General features: G+C 46.9%; 1 long non-coding RNA gene across 2 annotated transcripts; it reads right to left on the reverse strand.

The window, feature by feature from the left end:
• Positions 1–4,687: 4,687 nt before the first annotated feature.
• Positions 4,688–6,844, reverse strand: LOC122679675. Of its 2 annotated transcripts, none has more exons than XR_006336478.1 (3): positions 6,806–6,844; positions 5,159–5,301; positions 4,688–4,815 (listed from the first exon to the last, which is right to left on the reverse strand). It is a non-coding gene; the product is annotated as an uncharacterized LOC122679675 (long non-coding RNA). The 2 variants fall into 2 exon arrangements; XR_006336477.1 differs by lacking the exon at positions 6,806–6,844 and adding an exon at positions 6,106–6,173.
• Positions 6,845–15,785: the final 8,941 nt, after the last annotated feature.

Raw genomic sequence — 15,785 nt, forward strand, 5'->3', positions numbered from 1 at the left:
TCACTCGACAGCCATCTCCGCTAAAGGGTCAAGTGACCAGTCTCTCATGAGTAGGTAGAGGAGTCAATTCCTGTGCTATGCCCTCCTCCAACTTACAGCTTTCAATTGGAATAACAAGGTAAGAATACAATTATTTGTATGTGTGTGTGATAAGAACACACCTCAATAAAGTTTTCTTTTAAAAATGCAAAAAAAAACCCCCCACTTTTGCTGAGTGTTACATCATTTGTTACATGATGGGATTCTCAAAATAAAGTATCTGTGGCTTTAAGACCTCTTGTGGTGAATATTGCCCCCCTTCCCCCAACATGCACTCATTTCTATGGAACCAGAGCAGAGAGCTTGAGGACCCAAATCCATTCTATCTCCAGGTCGTATGTCTGGCCCAGAATCACGGGGCTCTGGCCCACTATGACGAGTCAAGGAAAGGAGACCTTCCATGAGGCAGTCAGGATCCAGGACAAACCTCCCACCAGGATCAGTCATCTGCAAATGAGTAAAGATAGATTCACTGCCTTAGAAATTTCCATTTTTCCAAGAGAAAAAGTAATACAGATGAAGATCAGTAGCAGCAGTAATTCTGGCTTTCGGGTGCAGATCCCAGGTCAGTCTCTTGGGCACCTTCTCCTAGCACCCCACTGCTCCAGAGTGAGTGGAACAAACCAGAACTCTGGTCCCTGCCATCCCTCTGGAGGGTGTTAAAGCATTCCACGGAGCACACCTCCCAATCCCCAGTCTTGGCTGCTGACACCTCCTCATTCTACGACTTGTAATTCTGTCCTAAAGTAAGAGAGCTCAGGGTTAGTATCCCAAAGCACAAAATCTGAGTCCATTCCCTGCATCTGGGTGAAAAATCAGCAAGTGTCATTTGACCATTTGACATGGGCCAGTTCACGCATCTCTCACCATTGAAGAATGACTTCATGCCCTGGGGGAAAGGTACAGTGTACCTGGACTTTAGGTGATGCAGATGATGGGGTAAACATGACAATTAGAGTGGAAACAAGCAAGGGAAACTGAAATATTGAAATGGCAAAAGGAGACATGAGTTTTTGACTTGGTTGAAGAGACTACAAAAGGTGAAAGAGAGAATTTGGGGCGGGGGGAAAGAAAGCAATTAAATATGGTACCACAAAACATTTATACAGGAAATGAAATGCGAAGTAAAACACTATGAATTTTTCCTCCACTAATCTTTAAACCAAAAATTCTTATGAGAAGTAAGGTCTGCTCCTTTGGGTTAATTCTAAAGAAATTTGGCAAGTTCTTTTAATATCTTCAGAAGCTATCTCAGTGCCTGGATTAATGTCTGTGGCACTTTATTATACCCCAAATAAAAACATGGGACAAAGCCATTATGGATATTTCCAAGCTTCTGATTTCATTACACTTCCTTTCTGTATAGTACCATTTGTTGATAAGATGTAAGGAATAACCAGTTTGTTCTCTCACAAAGGAATATGAAACACATCCTTCTAGAAATGGCCTGGAGAGGAAAATCTGGTGATAATGCAGTGGGCAGGTGATTTTTTTAATTGTCAGAACGACTTCAAATTGTAGATCATGAGAGTTTGAAAAGAGGGGTACTCAATTCGAGATGAGAATAGATTCAAGAGAGGCATATTCACACAGAACTAATTCCAAAGAGAATTTTGAAAACCCAGAGAAGGTTTTGATTAAGTATCCACCTAGCATTACATATTCTTAAGGACCTTTACAGTCATCATTATCTATGTCTTCTAACATTGTAGTGGCTGAATTAATAATTGTCCTCTGCACTTCCTCTTCACCTCGAATAAGGAAAAGTTGAGTAATTCATCAAAGGTTACTCTAAATGTCAGGAAGAGAAAGATTAGATCCTGGACATTTTAGTCAAGACACACAGAGTCTTAATTCTCTTTAGAACAAAGGAAGGACAGAATGTAACTTCTTCCTGAGTTTGGAGAAAGAGCGTTTTCCATGGATTTGAATAGGGCTTTCTGTAGTGTTTATTAAGACAAATGGTCCCATTTCCATGCATCAGCTCTAAGTGTGCCTTCACCTTGAACCCCTGAAGGTTTTGACAGCATGTAAATCTCAAGAGTGGTTTGAGTCTTGGCAGACACCTTTAGGAACAATCTGGTGAAAAGAGAAGAACTGAAATAGAGGGAATACATTTTGGCTAAGGCTTTTGAACAAAGGTTGCTAGTTTACAATGCTGGGAGCCCAGAGCACAGGGCTTGGGTTTCTAAGGCAAAGCTCAAGATGTAGAACAGAATGTTTTCCTCAGCTCTGACTGTGACCCATGAAGGCAACTTGCTTCCTGGGGCTCTCAAAGGTCCTCAGAAATGTTCACGTTGTACAGAGTAGACCAGATCATTGAGATTCTTTCTCTGAAAGCAAAGAAAGCACTTTCAGACCATTTTTGTTTGCTATTTGTTTAATCATGCGACAGTTGACCTGGACTTCTGATCACTAAAGAGAGCTGCTGTTTCTTATTCGCTTCCCTTTGCAAAGATTTGCCTGCCTATTCAGTCAGAGGAAATAAGAAAATGAGTTCCAGGCAAGCGAAAAAAAACACAAATTGATTTCCATATATATTACACTGCTCCTTTGGGTGGGGCAGGCCGTTAACTAGACCTATATATAAACTTAGACCACAGGACAGCAGAGCCCAGGGCAGCAGATGCTGACTTCTGTTCATCATTTCCCAGGTGGGGAACAAAGGATCACAGTCATTTACACTGTCCATGCCATTTTGGTGGCAGCTGTTGTGTTTGATGCCTTCATCAGATAAGGTATAGATCCAAAAGACAGAAGGGGTGAGACCTCGGAAGTCAGGTCATCTCTCAATCCGGTCCCCATAATATTAATGTGGAAATGAGGCTCAGTTTGCTTTCTGCTAGTCTTCATCAGCAGAAAAATAATTGCCTTATCCTAAATGAAAAACATGACTTCCTGATTATAGTAAATGGGGGAAGAGGGGGGAAAAAAAGAGCAGGCAGAGAATCAGGTCTTTCATTTGTAATAATCTGGTGAAAGCATTGCCTTCCCAGAGAGCTGGCAGCTCCGCAGCTGATGGAAAAGAAGCCGAGGCAGTCCACCGGGCCCTTTGAAGGCGGAAGTTGTTCAGACGCATGAAGCTCCCCGTGCACTGCCGGCTGAGGACGGCGGGCTTCATCGGCTTTGCCTGTATTATGCTCCTGCTTAGTTGCTCAGTCGTATCCAACTCTTTGTGACCCCCTGAACTGTAACCCGCCGGGCTCCTGTGTCCACGCAGCTTCTCCAGGCAAGAACACAGGAGTGGGTTGCCATTCCCTTCTCCAGGAGACCTTACCGACCCAAGGATCGAAACTGGATCTCCTGCATTGCAGGTTCTTTACTGTCTGAGTCAGCAGGGAAGCCCAAATCATGTCACCTTTTTAATGGCCACAGAGTATTCCAGCCTTGGTTCATTCATTCCCCTCCTGATGGACACGCTAGGGACAGCGTGCAAACATCTGCAGTGAACATCCTTGGACACGTGAGTTTCCTTGAGCCCTTGCATCAGCTGGCGGGTAGGTAAACCAAGGATTTAGAATGTTTTGTGCATTTTCCCCTCAAGCAAACCTGTGTTCAGTTCTGACTCTGATACGTACTAACTGCAAGACCATAGGCACATTTCTGTGTCTTAGTCTCATCTATGACATAGGAAAGCCTCGCAGTAGGAGGAGGGCATGGTGCAGGCAGAGTTCTGAACACAAGTCCTAACATATAGCAAGCCTTCAATAGATGGCAGCTATGATTTTAATCTTTAAACATGTTTTATTCTTATCATTGTTACTCCTTGACTGACTGGGACAGCCGGGTCTTCTTTCTGTCCTGCTGTTGACATTGCTGCCCAGACCTGCTCTCTCGCAGTGTCCTTAAAGCCCTGGCATCCTGAGAGCAGACACAGAGTAGGGACAAGCTAAGTTAGCGGCCAGTGGGCTCCAGAAGTACAGAGGCCCTTCGCCCTTTCTTCGTGTTCCCACCTCTGGCCAGAGAGGCAGAGAGCTTGCAGACAAGACCAGATTTCTGCACAAATGCAGCTGCCTTTTGCACCCAGAGGTGACCATGGAAACGGGACCAGGCCCACTGGAGGGTGTCCATCCCCACAAGAAGATCTTTCTGATGGACGGTGGATCAGATGGCCCTTGGGTGCACATGGATGGCTTCCAGTCTAGAACAGGTATACTCAGGGGAGCAGCAATCCTCCACCCAGCTCCTGTGACTAATGATGGCCTCCCTGGTGTCTCAGATGCAAAGAATCCACCTGCAATGCAAAAGACCCAGGTTCCATCCCTGGATCAGGTAGATCCCTTGGAGAAGGGAATGGCAACCTACTCCAGTATTCTTGCCTGGAGAATTCCATGGACATAGACTACAATCCATGGGGTGGGTAAAGAGTCAGACATGATTAAGCAACTAACACTTTTACTTTCACTCTCTGTATGTCTCAACTTCTGTATAATAAGCACTTTGAACATGGATTAGCTCATTTACTCCTCATAACAACACTAAGAGGTAGGTGCCATTAAAATCCCCAATGTCACGATGAAACCACTGAGACCTAGGGAGGTTAAGTCTTATTCAATGTCAACCATAGCACCAAAGCCAAGATTTAAACCCAGGCCTTTATGACACCAAAGTCCACACACACATTGATCATCATGCTGATTACCCATTTGAGAGCTGTTCTCCTGGGCTGGTGACCCACAAACGTCTAAGTAGCTGCTCATGTCACGGGCCTGGGTGAAGTGCCTGCAAGGTCTTCTCCAAGGGCAATCCCATTGTGGGAAAACTGCACATGCTCTCCTATTGTCCACGGGAGAAAAATGAAGATTAATAAAGGCCTTGGGAGAAAATTTCCAGTTCCAAGCAGTGTCTATGCTGTGAGTAATCCTATTTAGAATTGAGAAAAATAGAACAGTTACTGGAAATAAGGTGAAAAATACTCCCTCCACAGTTTAGAACTCCCTTATAAACAGCCATATGAGCAAATCCAGGAACAAGCAACGAATATGAGAGCAGTAATTTGATTTTGTTTATTATCTGTGTTGCACAGGGTGTTATCCGGGCAGCGCTGGGGAGAAATGAGCTAGTAGAAATTATGTGTGGGCTGGTAGAACGTATGAATTATCTGCATTATTGATTTTACCTCCTGATAGATTCTCTCAGAAGGCTGAATGAGTTGATGCGAATTTCAGGTTCTCAGCTACCAGTAAGCAGCTCACTGAAGAATCTGAGAATTGCTGCAGCACACAGGCCAGAGAACAGGTGGTTTCACACTTATCAAAGCACCTCAAATAAGAATAGAAATTTAGGATTTTTTTAAAGTGTGTTTACTAATAACCCCCATACACAAAGAGCAGTGCATTTTTTTTTTTTGGCCCCTAAAATGTAGGCAGACATTTTAGGGGGAAAAGGCAGGGCCTGGAATGATTACAGAATGTTTGAAAAAGTAGGTAACAGTGGTGGGGAACAGGGTAAAGCAAAATTGTCCAAATATAGCTAACCTATTGGACATAGGCTCAGGTGGGCTCTATTTGCTTGAGAGGCTGAGAAGCCTCTTGGGAGGAAGATCTGGGGAAAGTGTGGATGTGTGTGCTCAGTCACTCGGTCATGTCTGACTCTTTGGGACTTCATGGACTGTAGCCCACAAGGCTCCTCTGTTCATGGAATTTTCCAGGCGAGAATACTGGAGTGGGTTGCCATTTCTTCCTTCAAGAGATCTTCCCATCTCAGGGATTGAACCCTCATCTCCTGTATATCCTGCATTGGCAGAGGGATTCTTTACCACTGAGCCACCAGGGAAGCCCTTTTTTTCATTTTCAACTTTTTACTTTATATTGGAATATAACCGATTAACATTGTTGTGAGTGTTTCAGGTGGACAGCAAAGGGACTCAGCCATACACATACGTATATCCATTCTCCCCCAAGCTCCCCTCACATCCAGGCTGCTACGTAGCATTGAACAGCGTTCCCTGTGCTATACAGGAGGTCCTTGTTGGTTTTCCATTGTAAGTGTAGAAGTGTGTATGTGAGAGTACTCAGTGTTGACTAAGGCTGCTGAGAGATTGTGTAATCAAGGGTGAAAGCTCACTTCATTTGAGAACATGAAGGTCACTGGTGGACTCAGCCTGAGTGACGTCAGCGGAGGGGTGGACTCACATCCAGAGTAGAGGGCTAATGAGCAAGAGAACACAGGCATCTCGTTTTCCTCCTGGAACCCCACAAAAACAAAGATAAAGTGATTGTGTTTAACATAAACCCTTAAGGATGGTGAGTAGGGGACAGAATAAAATAACCACAAAAATTTGAGAGCTGGAAACCATTTAGATAAGTCTTAACTGATTGAGCAGACTGAAGACAGCTGACTTTGAAGCCAGGAGTGAAGAAACTTAAAACCAACACAGTTTACATCTTCAAAGTCTTAGGACGTGGTGGCACCAGGAAACTTTAAAAGTGGGAGTAAGGCAAGGGGGCTAGGAACTAGCATTAAAACAAGGAGAACTGGTTGAAAGCTGTTGAAAAAGTAGGGCTTCCCAGGTGGCTCGGTGGCAAAGAATCCGCCAACCAATGCAGTAGACACAGGAGACGTGGATTCGATCCCCGGGTTGAGAAGATCCCTGGAGAAGGAATTGGCTACCCTCTCCAGTATTCTTGCCTAGAGAATCCTATGGACAGAGGAGTCTGGCAGGCTACAGTCCATGGGGTTGCAAAGAGTTGGACATGACCGAGCATGCACGGGCACGTGGAGCAGTGTCAGGCAACCTCATCTGAATCCCACCCCCACTTCTTACCTGCTCCGGGCCTCAGGCACTGGAATTCTCAGTTGAAAAAGGAATTACATCTGCACGATCACTACTGTACCCTGAAGAGCCTTTGAACTGCTGCAGAAGGAGGAGTCTAAGGGAACAAGTTCCCCAAGAAGATTAGAGGCGTGGGATCCAACCACAGGGTAGGGGTGGGCTTTGATATGGAAGGGATACCTCCTTCATGGAAATGAGAGGGGAGAAAAAGATAGATGCAGACGCAAATAGAATTGTGGGTTTGGCCATGACCCTGCTTTTCCTCTTGTCAGGCCTCAACGAGATACCCAGAGCAGAACACAATGCAATACGCTGGCAGTTGGCCAAAAGTAACACACGCACACACTATAACCAGGCGTGTTCCTTCAACCCTCCTATGGTGTGGAGTGCCAAACTGCCTGTGCTTGATGGAGTTACTCTCACAATGGATGTCTTACCCTTTTATCTCACAGAAATAAGAATATCTACATTTGAAAATAAAAGGACTTCCACTGCTAATAGGTGGATTCAATCCTCTTGTGCCCCATCCCCAACTCCTGCTGTAAAACAACTACATTGTATACAGAAATATATATACATCGTATATAGAAGAGCTGATCTGGGTACAGCAGAGGACTGCAGCCCACCAGGCTCCTCTGTCCATGGGATTTTCCAGGCAAGGATACTGGAGTGGGTTGCCATTTCCTTCTCCAGGGGACCTTCCTGACCCAGGGATCAAACCCAGGTCTCCTGCACTTCAGGCAGATACTTAACTGACTAAGCTACCAGGGAAGCCTTTGATTCTAATTTACAAGGTCCTATCCCCAAACGGTGCTTATCCCAAAGAGTACGGTGGGGGGGGGGGGGGGGGGGGAGAACAAAAATGCAAACAAAAGTGCCACTTTGAAGTTTTGTAGCTTAAGGAGCATGGAAGTTGAGGAGGAAAGTGGAAAGTGTCTTGAGGCTAAGAGGAAAAGGGAAAGTGCCTCATGGGGCAGCTGGCAATGACAACAACAGCCAACCAAAGTCAAATGGCTACTACGTGCCAGGCAGGGCAGAGTATTGCAACAGTTCTATCTGGAGGCATTCATGTTAGTATTTTACAGATGAGAAAAATGAGTTCAAAGAGGTGGAATAATTTGTTCAGTATCACACAGCAATAAATTATGGAGCCAAATTTGAACCCAGGATGGCTCAACATCATTGGCCATGTTCTTAAAAACTTTTTCCTCATATGATTATTTAAGTAGGTGATTTCATTTCAAGATTCAAGATGTATGGCAAAAGCCATCACGATATTGAAAAGTAATCATCCTCCAATTAAATATATACATTTTTTTAATTAAAAGAAAAGTTATTACAGTTATTACAGGAGAATTCTTTCTCTCACCATGGCTGCCTGTCACCTAGCTCCCCTCCTCATAAACAACCAATGTCATTAGATTATGTGTGATATTCCCAAGATAGTATATGGATTGCATTTTGCTATGTAAGTGATAGGTTATGCACACCATTCTAAACGTCACACTTTTCACTTGGGAGGACATCCGTGGAGCCCTCCATGGAGGTACACAGAGAACTTCCTTGTTCTGTTTCCAGCTGCAGTGTTTTTGCTGTGCGGAGGTACTGCGATCTTGTTTACAGTCCCCAGCAATAGACTGAACCATGTTCCCATTCCTCGAGTAGCTGGTGCACTTTGCTCTGAGCAAACTCCCAGTCTCTCTGGAGAGATCTTGAGACTCTCCCTTGACAATTGGGCTGCTTTAAGCTGCAAGACATAGCAGCACTCTCAGGTCGCCTTGTTGAGCAGGGGTTTACTGAGAAAGGAAACAAACAGCTGGAGAAGCAGGAGGCAGAGAAGCCCCACCCTGGTACCCTGGCCCCCATCAGCAGGGAGGTGTGCCAGGAGCTACCCTCCCTCCGTCGCCAAGGCTCCCAGCCCTCGGCAGTGTTGGGCTCCCTCGGTGCTCCCGAGTCCAGACCTCCACACAGGAGAGGGCGGGGTCTGCAGTGCCTGGCCCCCGGCAGGCTTGGGGAGCTGCTGGCCAGCCAGCTGCCCCAGGAGCACGGCCCACTCCAAGTCCCCCCAGGTGTAGCCAGGGTGATGGGGTCAAGGGGGAAAGAGCATGAGAGGCCTGTGTATAAGTGTTTGTTTTCTCAGAATGGGGTGCGGACCCCTTGCTCAGAACAAAAGAGACTGCTGGGTGGTACCCCCTGTCCGGGAACCCCAGAACTGCCCAGGAGACATTTTCGTGGGCTGCAATTCCTGCCAAGTGAGTGTGGCCAGCCTCACCTCCTGCCGAGTCCCTCTTGAAGTTATCTTGTTTTTAGGCCTAGGATGATTCGGTCTATAGGGGAAACCTGATCACATGGAACCACTTATAAAGGCTTTTTAGCTTAAAAAACAATTTCACGAACCTTAACTCACCAAAGTCCACTGAGGTAGGCAGTATGGGTTAAATTCCCATTTTACAGATAAGAAAACTGAGGCTTAGAGAGTTTGCCCAGGATCACACAGCCAGTAAATGATGGAGCTGAGAGTCAAATCCAGGTTTTCGGACTCCAGCTTGCCTCTTTCTTATTCCTCATCATAACAAGCCTTATTACCTACTCTCCTCCTTCTCACCTCCTGAATGTCAACACTACCAAGGCTCTCTCTCGGGCCCTTCATTTCCCTCTCTCCATACAATCTCAGGTTATCCTCATTTACTTCCTTCCCTTGTGCATGCGTGTGTGAAGTTGCTTCAGTCGCATCCGACTCTATGGGATGCTATGGACCATAGCCCACCAGGCTCTTCTGTCCATGGAATTCTCCAGGCAAGAATACTGGAGTGGGTTGCCATTTCCTCCTCCTCTTCCTGACCCAGGGATTAAACCTGCATCTCTTATGTCTCCTGCATTGGCAGGCAGATTCTTTACCACTAGCGCCACCTGGGAAGTCCCTTTCTTTCCTTGGTCTAATTCCAAAGGCTTGATGGCCCCTGGTTTCTCTCTCCAGCCCAGACCTCTCTCCTAAGTTCCATACCTGTACATCCACTCTCCTACTGAACACCCACATGTGGCTGCCCAAGTCAACTCCAGTGCAGTGCTTCTAAAATGAAAACGTATTGTCTTTCTCCTTCAGTGGCTCCTCCTTATGGGCTCTCTATCTCAGGAACTGTAGTAGCTTCCTCTTCTTAAGCATCAGCTATGTGCCAGTCACTTTATACTGGTGAGATGGTATCATCCCATTCACAGGTGAAGAAACCAAGGTTTGAAGGTGTGAACTTACTAGCACAAACCATATTACTGAGTAGTTGACAGCGCCAGGATGCAAACTGAGCTTTATTCTGCATTGCTTCCTCTGGGCTAGGCTGTCTGGGAACTGCAGGGCCAGAGCTGTTCACTCTGTTTGAACAGGCCAGGAGTCATGGATCATCCTCCCATCCCCTAATCCCTGCTCTCACCCCCCACAGCTGCTTCAGACCCAGGTCCACCTCCTAAATGTTTCTCAGGTCATCATGTCTTCCTTCCAGTCCCATGACCACTTCACTGCCATAGTGTGAGTCACTCAGACATGTGTAACTCCTTGCAACCCCATCGACTGTAGCCCGCCAGGATCCTCTGTCCACGGAATTCTTCAAGCAAGAACACTGGAGTGGTGTGGGTAGCCATTCCCTTCTCTAGGAGATCTTCCCAACCCAGGGATTGAACATGGGTCTACCGCATTATGGGCAGATTCTTTACCGTCTGAGCCACCAGGGAAGCCCCTAGGTCAGCCCCTAAATGATTTCTCCCCCACCACAGAAATAGCTTGCTAACTAGTTTGTCTCTAGGAACACTCCCGCTTCAAATCCCCTCGCCCTGAGAATGGGCTTTCTAAAATACACCTGATTATTGCCTTCTTGGACTTCCCTTGTGACTCAGCTGGTAAAGAATCTACCTGCAATGCAGAAGACCTGGGTTCGATCCCTGGGTTGGGGAGATACCCTGGAGAAGAGAAAGGCTGCTCCAGTATTCTGCCCTGGAGAATTCCAGGGACGGTATAGTCCATGGGGTCGTAAAGAGTCGGACACAAGTGAGCTACTTTCACTTTCAAATCCCTGGTGAAATCCCAACTCCCCATTCCTGCCACTGCCTGTCCATCCAGAGTCTCTGCAAATGCCCATGACCTCACTAATAAAAATGGCTTCACCTCTCGGAGGGTTCCACTAAGCCAATATTCATACATCCTCAGGGCACATTGCACTGGTCCCAGCCATCTAAACTGTATTCCAATGAACTACAGAATAATGCTGGGTGAGAGTCATTCATATGCAAAACAGAGAAGGCTGAAATATTCAGGAACTCTTGACAAGTCTACAGTCATCCATCACACCATTATTTGCCCAATCGAGTGTGTTTATATTGTCTTGGGTACCATGTAGTTTGGTTTTACGATCGGGGAGCCAATTAGACCCAGGATGGCGGGATATGAGTGCTGCTGAATGATTTATTACTCCACACCTCAGGGAGAAGTGCACTTCATAAACTTTCCAAAAGTGTTCGAGAGAGAGCGTCATTTGTGCTCTGCAGGCAAGCGTTCTGTTGTTGGGTGCACACTAACAGATTAAAGGCTCCGAAAAACCTGGCCATGCAAGAAGCGGAGCAATTTTGTTCTCAGGAATTTTGTCCACAGTTGTCTCTCTGCACATCTATCCAGTAATATCCCCTGAAAGCATTTTCCTTCCACAGATGTTTGGGGAAGCACTGGAATGCAACGTGGAGGCCCTGGAGGCTTCTGGAATCTCACCTACTTTGATGTCAGGTCGCAAGTACAAACCTGCCACTCTCTCTCTGCCTGGAACAGCTCTAGGTACTCCTGCCAGTCCTTCCAGGTTTGGCTCAGGTGTCACTGCCTCCTAGAAGCCATCACACACACACACACACACATATACACACGTGTGACATTTAATCATATGTGACTCCATAACACCCCTCTCTCGTAACACCTTTCTGTATTTTCTGTCGGTTGACAGACAATTCAGCCCAGACCAGAACCTGAGGCAAACGCACAGGCTCAGGCATCAGAGGCATCCTGACTACAGCAGCTCCTGCCTCCATTGCCCCAGGCTCAAGTTCAGCAGGAAAGCAGGTTCCTCAGCAGCTCACTATGACCACTCGCTGTGGATGGGGAAATGAGTTCAGGATGTTAGTACCTGTGGCCTGGACCACTGGTGCCATCTCTGAAGCTGAGAGGAGGCAACCTCTCAGATAGGGGACGGTTTCTAAGAGAAGAAGGTGGAGGAGGATGGACGGCCATGCCATGGCCCCGAACCATCGGTGCACGGCCCAGAGCTTTCTCTTTACTCTCTGATCTCCCCTGGCTGATTGTGAAGTCCCGGAAGGTGAACAAAGACTCATGTTATGAAATATTCAAAGCAAGACCCCTACCTTGAAGAAGGGTTTATGGTCTAGTCCAAGTCAACATTCATACAGAAAAAAAATCAATGAACTATAGACAGGTGACAGGATACAAGTGCCAAGTGAATGACTAGGGTGTTGTCAAAGGAATTTTAAAAAGGGGCAGTTAAGGAAGGGGCCAAAGAAGCCTGCCGCACCGCCCTGCTCTCACTGGCCCCCAGGCCTCAGGAGGAGCGTCAGGCAAGCTCCCCCAACAGGGGCCAGCGTCCAAGTGGCTGGCTCACCCTTGCAGAACTCCTGGGTAACCGGGTTTTTCAACCTCCAACCTTGAAGTTACTGGCTTTGAAATTTGAAACCCTGGGTCTCTCCTGTTGCTAGCTTGATTCAAACTAAATAAAACTAATGAAAGAGAACAGCAATTTCTAGCACCCCATATTTAATCGTTGTTTAAAACAGGCCCAGTTTCAATAGCCAAGAGAGGGAAGCAACCTAAATATCCGCTGACAGAAGAGTGGATAAAGAAGATGTGCTACATATATACACTGGAATACTACTCAGCCATAAAAGAGAATGAAATAATGCCGTTTGCAGCAACACGGGTGAACCCAGAGATGGTCATACTGAGTGAAGTCAGAAAAGACAATTATCACTTGTATGCGGAATAAAAAAATGGTACAAAGAATTTCTTTACCAAACAGTGTCACAGATATAGAAAACAAACTTAGGGTTACCAGGGAGGAAGAGGGGGGGGGTAAATTGGGAAACTGGGATTGACATATACACACTATTATATGTAAAATAATAGCTGATAAGAAGTAGAAAATGGCAGCCAACTTCAGTATTCTTGCCTGGAAAATCCCTGGGATGGAGGAGCCTGGCAGGCTACAGTCCATGAGGTCACAAAGAATCAGACACAATTGAGTGACTGAGCACTCATGCATGCACACAGGGACCTACTGTATACCACAGGGAACTCTGCTCAGCACTCTGTAATGGCCTATTTGGGAAAAGTCTAAAAAAGAGTGGATAGATGTATAGGTATACTTGATTCACTTTGCTATACACCTGAAATTAACACAACATTGTAAATCAACTATTCAATAAAAATTAAAAAAAAATACATGTCCCTTATGTGAATGTTTATTTATCGACAGTAAAAGAGAGTGGGCTCTGCTGATTCTTTTATTTCCAGGAAAGGAGTTTCTCAGGTTAACTTATCTAACTATAAGCTCTTTGTTAAAAGAGTAAGATTCAGTACAGTATAAACAGCAAAGCATCTTTAGGGGAAGAAGAGGGTGGGATGAATTGAGAGAGGAGCATTGAAACATATACAGTACCCTAGGTAGAAAGAGAGCTAGTGGGACTTTGCTATACATCACGGAACACAACTTGGTTCTCTGTGGCAACCTAGAGAGGTGGGGAGGTGGGATGGGAGAGGTTCAAGAGGGAGGGGATATATGTATACTTACGGCTAATTCACAATGTTATGTGGTAGAACCCAGCACAACATTGTAACGCAATTATCCTCCAATTAAAAATCAAGAGATGTTAACCAAAAAAAGAGAAAAACATCTTGACTCTTTCTAGCCACTGCGTTTTTAAGCAACTGCTGGTCCAGTTGTTTTTCTCTGTCCCCAGATGAATTCGAGGTAAAGTCCCAGAGCTTTTCCAGTCATTCTATTTATCAATGAATAGTCTCCCTTTGCAGGTACTGGGAAGTCCAGTTCAGTCTATCTCAAGGCAATAACCCCATATCCAAGTTACAACTCAGGCTTGACTCAGGCTAAGAAACTCAGAATAAGGGAGGAGGAACTCAGTGGACGTCTCCCCTGTTCCTCCCCTGCTCATATCCTCTTCCGGCCCCTCCAGACTTGGAGCATGGGGAGGGGACAGGGCACTCCAGGGGAGCGCTTGATCAGTGTAGGGCCCCAGAACCAGTGCCTGGGGTGGGGGTAGGGGTGTCCTGCCCACGTGCTCACTCTCTCCCATGGGGAGCTTTTGCAGTCCAGAGGGGATCCCTCTGCAGGGACATATTTGACATTAGTGCTATTCCTCAAGATGCCCACTTAGCCCCCAGCCTTGGCTTCTGCTGCCCACCCAACCCCAAGTCTCTCTGCTGGGGTCACTTGCCTTGCAGGTGGTCCTTTGGGGCTGAGTCCCTTTCAAGGTAACTCCACGCCAGCGCACTTCTGCAGGTCCTCCCGCCATCACGGAAACTCGCTCCTGAGCCCCACATCCCTGAGTGCAGCTCACTGCCATGCACCCCTCTCCTCGTCCCACCACCCTAGGGGACCACTCCCACCAGGCTCTGCCTTTGTGGCTTGAAATGTGGCCGCAACATCAGTCCCTTTGTCCCTCCAACTCCAGAGGGTACCTGTGGAGCTCTCTGCAGGCCTCTGAAGCCTCAGAATTTCACTTGTCTTCCTTCGAGCCTTGCCAGGTGACACAATTGATAAAGAGCCTTCCTGTCAATGCAGGAGACGTAAGAGACGCTGGTTCCATCTCTAGGTTGGAAGGGTCCCCTGGAGGAGGGCATGGCAACCCAGTCCAGTATTCTTGCCTGGGAAATCCCATGTTCAGAGGAGCATGGAGGGTTACAGACCATGGTGTTGCACAGAGTGGAACACGCCTGGAGTGACTTAGCACTCTTGTGGGGATGGAGGTGGGGGGTAGAGACAGTCAGAGGTGTGAGGGGAGATGCCCCCCACCCATTTCTGTGCAGCTCTCACCCTAGAGAGCCCCTCCCCACCTGTCTCTTACTGGGTGCCCCAGCCTTGTCTTAGGGAGTCTCCAGGCAGGTGATGAATTAACAGTCTCAACACTGACTTCACAATCTCTTAGTAAGGCCTAGACAAGCAGCTCCCTATTTTCATTTCCCTTTGTTGCAGGGGTTGGGGGTGGCGGGCCGGGTCTCTGATGAAACTCAGTAACCGACAGGAGTAGTTAGTTACATCTAAAACCCCGGTACGTGGTTCACAGCAGACTTTCCAATAGCATCCGCCATTCCCAGCTAGCACTCTGAGAGATGGACTGATGAAGCAAGTCATGAGCATCCTCTTGTGTTACAGACAGTGAAAGTGGAAATGTGAGTTACACAGTCCGAGCAGAGCGAGGGGAGGCTGATCCCAGCTCCTGTGACTCAATCTGAATGTTCCTTCCATGATGAAAACCTGGAAAGATCCCCCGAAGGCCCCCTGGGGACAGTCACCAGCATTCTGGTCGCTGCAGCCCGCAGCCCAGCCAGAGCGGACCATGATGGCCTTCTCCTCACTCGGCACCTCCAGACACGTCAACCTTTTGCCCTTTCTTCGGATGCACGAAGCTCTTTCTCCTGCTCGGCCTCCTGTATTCACTTCCTAGGGCTCCGGAACAAAGCACCACTAACTGGGTGCTGAAAGAACTGAGATGTATTCTCTCACGGTTCTGAAGGCTAGAAGCCTGAAATCAGGTTGTCCACAGGGCTGGTTTGTTCTGATGCTCTGAGGCTGAAACTGTTGCCTGCCGTTCCTGGGGACAGCTAGAAGTCCTTGGTGTTCCTTGGACTCACAGATGCATCACTCAGATCTCTGCTGTTACTTTCTTCCCTCCACACCTTCATGGAAGCCCATAC

This window comes from Cervus elaphus, chromosome 21 (assembly GCF_910594005.1).
Source record: "Cervus elaphus chromosome 21, mCerEla1.1, whole genome shotgun sequence".
Taxonomy (NCBI): Eukaryota; Metazoa; Chordata; class Mammalia; order Artiodactyla; family Cervidae; genus Cervus; species Cervus elaphus.